Source organism: Poecilia reticulata, chromosome 13, assembly GCF_904066995.2.
Source record: "Poecilia reticulata chromosome 13, P_reticulata-male-v2, whole genome shotgun sequence".
In the NCBI taxonomy this organism is placed as follows: Eukaryota; Metazoa; Chordata; class Actinopteri; order Cyprinodontiformes; family Poeciliidae; genus Poecilia; species Poecilia reticulata.
In genome coordinates this window covers 6,053,956-6,064,301 of record NC_088842.1, presented here as the reverse complement: position 1 = coordinate 6,064,301, position 10,346 = coordinate 6,053,956, and positions in this window count along the sequence as shown.

Genomic DNA, 10,346 nt, shown 5'->3' with positions numbered 1-10,346 from the left:
GATGTGGTAGGACGTCCCGCTCTTGAATTCTAAATACCTTTCAAATGTGAATCTTGACGATCCGTCTGGAGTCTAGACCAGCAAAAAGAGCGTTACAGCGGTCCAAACGCGATGACAAGAAAGGGGGAATTTTGCAAGACACTGCAAGTGAAGTGTTAGTTTCTGCTTTTAGCTCACTTAGCTTTATTAGTGAAAACAAATTAAAAAACTGCTGATTTAGCTTTGGTGCATAAACTACAGCACACTGCACAGAAAAGGCTCAGCAGAACACTCTCATGCGGACATTAACGAGAGCAGAGCAAACATCTGATAACGTTTGCATTCCTGCCTCATTTCTAATGCTCTGCTGGGTAAAGAGATGTCTTATCACACCATTGTTGGCCACAAACTCTTCCTCGTAGGCGTGTGTTTGACTTCTCGCTAAGCGCGGCGCAAGCTAACGGCTTGGATCCGATTCCTTCTTGTTCGTTTCCTCTGGAGATTTATGGCACCCTGACACGCCTTGGACGGAGCTGGCACAGTTTGTCTGATCAAGGAATGGCAAAAAAGGTCAGAGGTGAGGCTGTGCCACGATGTGTACTGCTGTCTTTATTATTGTTTGTTGTAGTTACACACGGTGAGGATATCGCAATAAAATTCTCGTTTGTAGGCAGAAAAATCAACCTGAGATGAATAGAAGGAATGAGGAAGATGAATGCAGAATGAAGAGAGGGCTGTTGTAAATAGAAAAAAAAACGAATAAATTTCAAATCAGAAATTTTCTTGAAAAATAGATATTTCTGAGTGTCAAAAGCAAGATTTTTTTTTTACTTCTGAAGTTGGAAATTTAAGTTTGAAAATGTAAGAAAAGATGAAATCGCAAAATTTCTAAAATATTTGGTGGAAATTTACTCTTTTCTTCTTTTCTTTTTTTTAACTCTAATATGCCGTCACAGAAAACCATGTTCTGCAGGACATATTTGGAGCTGTTTTCCTGGTTCTTCACTAGGTGACAGCAGTGGGTTCAACCAGATTATAGCTAACCTTCTGCTGTCAACACAAAAGAGCTCCTATGTTTTCATGCCCACAGCTCAGTACTATGCAAAATGAAGCACTGGCATTGAACTGGACCTCACAAGCTGGTCCCAGTCATGCAAATGAGTCAACGAGTCTAACAGTCACTAATGGCTAACTTGCGGACAAATACGGTTTTATATGTGAAAGTTTGATATAGACGGAACGTTTTCATACTTTGCACAAAATATTTGGCTACAGAAGGAAGGATGCTGGAGGCATCTGATGAAAACTGTTGGCTCGTCGTTTGTGAGTCTGTGCGCTTGAGCAGCTCTGCTTTCATCAGCTATGTGGAGGGCAAGTTTCGTCAGTTAGCACGTAATCAAATGCGAAAAAGTTTAAGAGTTGTGAATTAAGCACTGTGTGGATGTAGAGCGTAGAGATGTCAGTGGACTGTTACTGCTTTTCTTGTCTTGATATCAGCTAACTTCGGTCCCTACAATGAACGGTCTTGATGTGTTTTCTCCTGACTCTATGGAGATAGCGATTCAGCCCCCCCCCCACCCCCCTCCATGTACCTGACAAAGTGGCTGTTGCTTTGAGTCTTGAGTCAATATTGACCTGGAACCAGGAGAAGAGAAGCAGCAGCAGCTTGGAGGACGATGGCAGCATCAGCAGCAACACAAGCACATGTTCACTTTACCTGAAAAAACTGGGAACCGCCTGTGAAGACGAGGCGCTAGTTTAGCGTCCTGTCAAGAGTTGGAGGCTTAAATGCAGGAAGTGAAGTGAAGCAAAGTTTTCATTGTCAATAATTTGACCAAACAATATAAATGGAAAAGGAAACGCAAATGAATGACTGATTCTGTTACCATCTGTATGTTGGTCCTGTCTAAGTTTCACCCAAAGTGTATCGGATCAGTACGTAGGTCGCCCACCTGAGCACTGGATCTCCAGAGTTACTGCTTTCCTCTTAACAGTCCCTCTGGGATGTTGTGATGTTTTTTTTTTTGTGATTGTTCCGGCTTAAAATTACTGATTTCGTGACATCTATTTCAAAAAGATGCACATTTTTTTAAGCTCTATTTTTGACTCTTCTTGCTATTTTGGCAATAGAGATTTTTTTTAAAAATGTGTGGAAATCAACAGTGAGCAAAACTTGCGGGGAGAAATTGAAGAAGATCGGGTTTATAACCAGCTTTAACTAACCAGAAAAGTATGTGAAATAAGCAACAACAACAGAGCAGCTTTGTGGTGATTGGTCAGAAGCAAAAGAAATATAGAAAATATTTCACTTCCACATAAATTTACGAATGATGAAGGAATTTGCATTAATAGCTGCAGTTGATTCTGTAAAGTTTATTTGCATAGAATATTTCAACAAGGCAAAGTGCTTTACAACATAAAAACCCAAGACAGCAACCAATTATGGAATGGCAATAAACATTACATTTTGTCAAATGCCATCATCAGCAGTTTTGATTAATGTTCCACTTGTCGCCAAGCAAAGGCTACTCTGAACAAGTGGGTTTTTAGTCTTGATTTAAAGGAACACAGTGTTTCAGCACTTTTACAGGTCTCTGGAAGTTTGTTCCAGATTTGTGGTGCATAGAAGCTGAATGCTGCTTCTCCATGTTTGGTTCTGGTTCGGCGGATGCAGAATAGCCACAAAACCTGAGTGATCTGGAGGGCTGATTGAATGACACCAGATCTTTAATGTATTGTCTTGCTAAGTCCTTAAATGATTTATAGACTAACAACAGTATTTTAAAGTCTATTCTCTGAGCTACCGGGAGTCAGTGAAAGGACTTTAGATCTGAGGTGATGTTCTCTATTTTCCTGGTTTTAGTGAGAACGTCAGCAGCAGCGTTCTGGATCAGCTACAGCTGGAGGATTGATTTTTTTTTTTGTGTGCAAACCTATGAAAACACTGTTGCAATAATCAACATGACTAAAGATAAACAAATGGATGAGTTTCTCTAGATCTCGCTGAGACTTTAGTCCTTTAATCTTGGAAATGTTTTTCAGGTGACAGAAGGCCGACTTTGTAACTGTCTTTATGTGACTCCGAAGGTTCAGGTCAGAGTCCATCACTTCACCCAGATTTCAAGCCTGATCTCTAGTTTCTGGCTGTAATAACTGAACTTCATGCTGATTCTAGAACGTTCTTCTTTTGTTCCAAAGGTAATACCTTCAGTTTTGTTTCTGTTTATCTGGAGAAATGTTTTTAACATACAGTAGACTGAGCTCAAATGTTTGGAGTACCAGTCTCTTGCTGTTTAAGCGGAGCACGCAATGTAATCATTGAAGCCGCCCCGATTATAAAACTCTGAATTATGTTTGTGAAATGAAAAAAAAAACAAAACACCTTCCTGCTTGGAACTTTATCAGGAACTTTTTCACTGCCCACGATACTATAAAATAAAAGTGCCGCACATTAGAGACCTTAAGACATAACCAAACAGCAGTGAGACAGAGACAAGTTTGCTGAGCCATGACAAACAGCGAAACCTCAAAGCTGCTCTGCTCTGACGTGATTTAGCTGAAGAAAAGAAGAGGAAAACGTTCAATCCCTGACTACACACACACACACACACACACCTTGCGCGACCTTTTGAGCAAACACGACTCGGAGACTTTCAAGTCCAACAAGGAAACACGCGCATAAGTACACACCCTGTGTCACGGATTATGTTGACTCTGTTGCTGTGCAGCGCCGCAGCGTGCAACACCTCCCCGTTCCACACTCGGCTATCCCAGCATAGGATCATCCACAGGTCATGTTTATGAACTGGGAGGAGAGGAAGGATGTCAGCATCTTTGTCACTTTCCTCTTCTTCTTTATCTGCGGATGTATCATCTGTGGGTTCACTGAGCGCGGCTTGTCAACTGTTTCTCTCTGATTTGTGGGTGTGGTGAAGAAATCTTGCTGCACTGATTGAGACCAAAGCTGCTGCTTCACCTGACAAAGAGAAACTGAAACTGATGAAATCAGCCTGAACTCTGATGGATTTATACGCTCTAGCTGTCCAGGGGGTTACGAGTTGTTAGCATGATGGATGGCCAGAGAAACGGGGTGTGGTCTACAGAGTTAGGTTTCAAGGATGCGCCATGTTGTGGATTGCTAACTTTACTAGCTATATTAGCGCTATTAGCTTTATTAGCTCTATTAGCGCCATCAGCTTTATTAGCTTTGAGTTTTATCAGTCTTGCACTCTGCACAGACACCTCTTTGATAACAGGTTAGCAGGTAGAAACAGAAAGCTATGGAAATGTTTAAAAATGATTTGACTACAGTGCAGCAGTTGCATTCAATAGATAAGAATATTCTTGAAAAGTTCATTCATCTCAGTTAATTGTGTTCACTAAATCAAACACCAACATTGGCTTAGTAACAGGCGGATGGTTTGAAGCCTTTATATTCTGTTAATTATGATTTTCTGCTTGCAGTTAATGAAAACACAACATCAAGCATTAGAATATTACATCAGACCAATAAAAAAGCATTTTTAGTACAGAAATAAGGGCTTACTGGAAAGTATGCTTAATGCCTGCTTAAAGATAGATTTTTTTTATATATATAATTTAAGATGAAAATGCTTCAAAGAGTCTCAACATTCACTCGTCTCTGTATGTCTGTCTTTTTTTTATTCTTCAGACTGTGTCATGTTTAAATGCATATCATTCATTCACATCAGATTTGAATAAAAAAAAACAAATAATAATAAAACCAAAATGAGTTTCCTCTGCTGGGTTGTCTGGGTCTCCCTTAGAGGTAGCGTAAGACACTCAGCCACCTGGAAGGGACTCAGAGTCTTCATGTCAAGAATAGCCAGTAGAGGTGAATGGGGTGGGGTGGTTCTGGGCTGGCCTGGGAACGCCTTGGGATTCACCAAGAGGATCTGGTCCAAGTGGCTGGGGGAGGAAGAGAAGTCAGGGGAGCTGTGCTCAGGCTGCTGCCTCCATAATAAGTAGCAGATGGTTGGTAGGTAGACAGTTTGATAGGTGTACCAATCAGTAGATACCTCTGTATTGGATAAGTATTGTAGAGGTAGATTCAAGTTGTATGTATACCTCGTTAAATAGGAGACATGTTTTTCACACAATATCTGGGGGAAAAATATAAACTCTTTGACTCATCAAAACAACAGCCCATGAATATCACCATGGCAATTTTCAGGAGGATACAGGAGGACTCTTTGTTCAAGTCAGAATAAAGCCACGTGACACTGATTTAGCCATGCACATGAAACTTCAGCTGAAAGTGATTGTTTCACATTCAACTCCGGGAAAAACCGACGGTGAAATGACTTTTGTGACTTGAGATCTTTAGTCTTGAGTTTTTCAAGCACCATAAAGTGAAAACCTCACATCTTGTGGGTCTGTTATGTTGCAATAGGAATTAATACAGCTTTTATGTGCTATGTTATTAAATTATTTTCTTTTAGACATAGACAGATTTTATTGTCATTCAACTGTACATTTACAAATGTACAAATTGAAAGAAATTTTGTTGCAAGGCTCCAATAATAAATAAATAAATAAATAAGTAATAATAAAAGGATCAATATAAATGTATATAATAAAAGACTGAACTAATGGGAGTTTAGTATCCTTTGGCACGAGGGATGAAGCTGTTGTGGAATCTGGTTGTTCTGCATTTGAAGCTGCTGAACCTTTTCCCAGAGGGCAGCAGAGAGAACAGACCATGCTGAGGGGTCTTTTATAATCGACCAGCTCTGGACAGGCAGCGACTGTGAGCTGTGTCAAGGATGGAAGGAAGCTCAATTTTACTTCTGCTTTTCCATTTTATTAATAGAGTTTTAGCATTTTTCAGTATAAAATCAGAAAATAATTAATCTTTTTTGTCACTGAACATCAGTTAGTTAATTGCAGTTACTTGCTTTGTCTAGGCCTTAGACACAGTTTTCTTTACCTCAGATAATTTTCTTTCATCTTACAGGACAGTGTCAAAGGACAAACACTTTATATTTATTTGTCCTGAACCAAGATGTTATCTGCGTCACAAAAAACAGCTTTGAATGATAGAAAGCAAGTTTCCCTGAATGTAAACCTCTTCTCTCTTTCAGAACGTTGTCTGAGGTGAGGGGAGGAGCGGTCGGCAGGTTCAGGTCGGGGGTAAGGTCCGGATCAGTCTGCGGAACGGTACCGGACCGCTGCTTTCATCCAGCTCACGCACGCACAGTCCGACCCGTTTCCAAACGTTCCGGTTCTTGCTCTAAGTGAACGATGGGTCCCCAGAGGTCAGAGGACACACTGGATGGCACATTCTGGGCCTGCACCGGTTCTGACAGCAGGACACTGATCCTTAACCAGAAGACACGACGTACAACTCAACTCGGCTCAGACGGTGATTGTAAATTGATTATATGTATAAAAAAAGAGTAAAAACTCACCAGGACATGAGTTGATTTAGTCCTTTAGAATCTTGTCTACTAACCTTACTCAAATATAAGCATTTAAGTTTCATAACTTTCCAAGTCGCTGGACAAGGAATGCTTTAAAAATGATTCACCACACCTTCAGAAGTCAAACAAACACACAACTACAGTCATTCCCACACATAACCATCCTTTAGCCGTTTCAACAGACCAGCCTGAACACATATTTGTTAGACTGAGCTGTCATCGTTGCTTTTTGTTATAATAATAATTTACTCTCTTATCTAGTAATCCAAAACCGTGTCTGGGTTTTATTTTACGCTCAAATTGAGAGTCAAAATTAGTGTTACTGAAACACATGTATTTGTTGGTTTACGTAAGATAAGTGGCTTTTAAAAATAATCACAACTTTAATCCAAAATCTGAGTTTTTAAACTCCTGATTATGACAAACTGGTGTTCTGACACACACAAATATGATTCTTTAAGTCTGAAGTAATTTAAGAGAAATTCATTCTGTACATCTAAAATTCAACAATTGTAGAGATTTTATGACTCTCTAATTTCATAGCAGTAGTTTTGATGAGAGATCATTAAATAAAAAAAACAACAATCTGGTTTGGTTATTTTTCACTAAGGTGTTTCTGTAGCACTCGTGTATTTCACAAAGTAGATTGTGAGGTGTTGAGTCTAACTCAGTGTTTTTCAAAAACATAATTTATTCACAATAATTCACATTTCAGTTTGTATAGTTCTGAAATTATTGCATTACTGTGTGCTTTTCTATATGTTACAAATGCATTTACACTGGATGGATAACATTGGTTAACCTCTGCTTTTAAGTCTTGCTACAGATTCAGAATTGCATTTTGATCCGGACTTTGACTAGACCATTCCAAAACTTCAATAAAGCTCTGGTTATTCATTCAGGGGGTCACATTTTCAAGTTCTTTTGCAGCCTCTGACGTGTTTACTTCCTGAATGTCAATTTTCACATAAAATTCATTTTTATTTTTGGTACAGTAGTTTTTCAACTCGACCTCAAAAAGAAGATTCCGTTTTGATTTTGTTCTAAAATAATATACATCTTATTTTGTCCTTTGTTTATGCAGAAAAAGATATGTTTTTTGCTTTTCTATTGTTTCTGTTTATTATGTTAGTTTGTTGATAATGTATTTTGTTGACACCTATGAATTCTGGCCTACGTTTCAAACAAAACATTTTAAAGGAAGAACCACAATAGTTTGATGGTAAATCAAACTTGAATGAAAAGTATCAGTATTGATGATACTGGTGATACCAAAATACTCAGTATTGTATACCTCTAGTCAAAATAAAGAAGCTGAAGGCATCTTTATATGTCTTTTTCCTTCCGCTACACAAAATTCTCTACTTTGTGCTGCTATTTCACCTGTGACGCCTCAGAATGCTTTACATCGCGCAGCTTCTGATGCTATGGGCACTCTTACAGGAAGCGAGGGGCGCATCCGGGACCCGGGCTGGTCCCCTCGTTGCTCAACCTGTGCGAAACCCTTTCAGATGGACTGTGCTCCTCTCCCCGCTTCGCCGCACACCGGCTTCTTTCACAACAGGCGCCTTGTACCGGATTAAAATTTTTTCTGCAGTTTGTTATTATTTGTTGTTAATGGTTGACAGATTTTAAACCAGAGACATGAGAAAGTGCCAGAAAACTTTACAAACGAAACAGTATGAGTTTTCATTTACAGGATCTGTCACGTTATTCCATCTAGCAGCATGGCTTTCACATCTGTTACAACAACGGAGACATTTTGTCACTTTCATAAAATGGTCATTTTTATATATATATAAACTATGCCTGATGATAAATCGCCCTCCTATTTAGATCAGTGGTGTCCAAGGTGTGGCGCGGGGGCCATTTGTAGCCCTTGAAATGATTTTGATGGGCCGCCCGACCTAAAGTCAGAAAAGGGTAAATGTTTTTCTTTTGATAAGGCAACAGTCCGAAACCTTCCTTATGTTTTGGATCTTTACAGATTTATAGATTTTATAAAAATGTTGTTTATTATCAACAGGTAAAACAAACAAACAAAAAATAAATAATGCAAATAAACTAAGTTTTGCATTTTTAGCTTAATGTTTTTTGTGGCCGGCCAGGAGTTTAAATTTGCCAGTTTAAAAAAAAAAAAAAGTTTGGTTTTCAAGGCATCCCCCCCAAAAAAAGCCGACATGTGAGTCATTAAGGTGTCTCTGGAGGGGACAGAGCTGCAGACGGACTGTAATTTATCTGGGTTATTAAACTACAGCGGAGCGAAGGGCAGCCAAGGTGAGCGGCTCATGACGGAAACATCATACAACAGTATGGTAGCCGGTGATAAGCCTGCCTGTAATCTGTGTAATGACACAGCAGCTGCAGGCGAGAGAAGTCACACAAGAACAAAAAGTTCCATTAATAAAACATTACTGTAATAAAACAATTAACATTCCAGCAGAGAGGCCTCGACTGTGTCCGCTGCTGAACCCTTAAAGGAATGTTTTTGGTGCACCTATTCTTTTTCAGCTCTTTTTGGGGCCTGCCTATGCAATGCATGGCAGGAGCCTATGTTCTACATCCAATAAGATATTTCTTTATTATTATTTATTTATTCTTCTTATGTCACCCTTAATGCACCCCTAACTGCTGCATGCACCCCAGCAAAGGTGGTATCAAAACGTGCAGCTTACTCCCGTGAAGTGCGCTATTATATTAGTGGCATTCTGATTTAAAATGACAACATAAATTGCGAAAAACAACAAAATCCCATACAAGTCAACGGAGGCTCTGCTCCTTCTTTCTCTCCCACACACACACACTTGCAGCTGCAGTCGTTAACTAGAAAATTTCTGAAGAAATTTAATCGGGGCCTGCCAAAATGTGCCCGTCAATTGAACCCAGCGTTCTGATGCTAAAAATTAGCATCAATGCTAAGGTAAACTACAATGTACTCAATAGCATGTGGAGAGTCACAAGCATGTTGAGTAACATGGACTTACTCCATTCAACATCTTAAAATTAGTGCATAAGCTAAAATTAGCCAAAATGCTAATTGTTGTTCAAAAAAACATAAGATGTCTTCTGGTCTATTGAGATACTACTTAACTTACAATAAGTACTACTCAACAAGAATTGTGCAATTTTTCTGAAAAGTGAAAGAGTTTCTTTCTTTGTCATTGGTGGTAAATAGATTATAAAACAGAGATTCAACACAAAACCAAAAATCTGATTTATACTACTATTTTGTCAGCAGTTCGTCACCAGAGAAAAGCACTCATCTCAACACCAAATTAATTATTGTTTATAAAATATAAAAATGTACAATTTAAAGCAGTATTTTTGAAATACTGCTTTTCTGTTTAGAAACAAGAAATTTACAGTTGGTAAATTTTGCAAAAGTAAAAGTCAGATGTTTACTTTGTGGCATTTTGCTACCAGAAAACGTGTTCATCTCTTAGCAACTGATTAACAACAATTATTGTTATTGTTCAAAAAACATAAGATTTCTTCTGCTCTTTTGAAGTGCTACTTACCATTAGCAAATATATAGGAAGCAAGGCAGTGCATTAGCATTACCTTAGCATTAGCCTTAGCTAAGTGCTAATTAGCAGTGGCTAATTAGTGCTATCATTAACCCTAGCATTAGTATTAGCCTTAAAAGTGCATTAGAAGTAGCCTTTTCCCCAAAATAAGCTTTTAGCAATTTTTCTTAATTATTAGATGTGTTTAGCACACTCCTCCTTCAAGTGGAGGAGTTTAAGTATCTGGGGATCTTGCTCACGAATGAGGGAAGACTGCGCGTGGGAGATCGACAGGCGGATTGGCGCAGTGTCTGCCGTGAAGCAGTACCGGTCCGTCGTGGTGAAGACAGAGCTGAGTCAAAACACGAAGCTCTCGATTTATGGGTCAATCTATGTTCCCACCCTCAACTATGGTCAT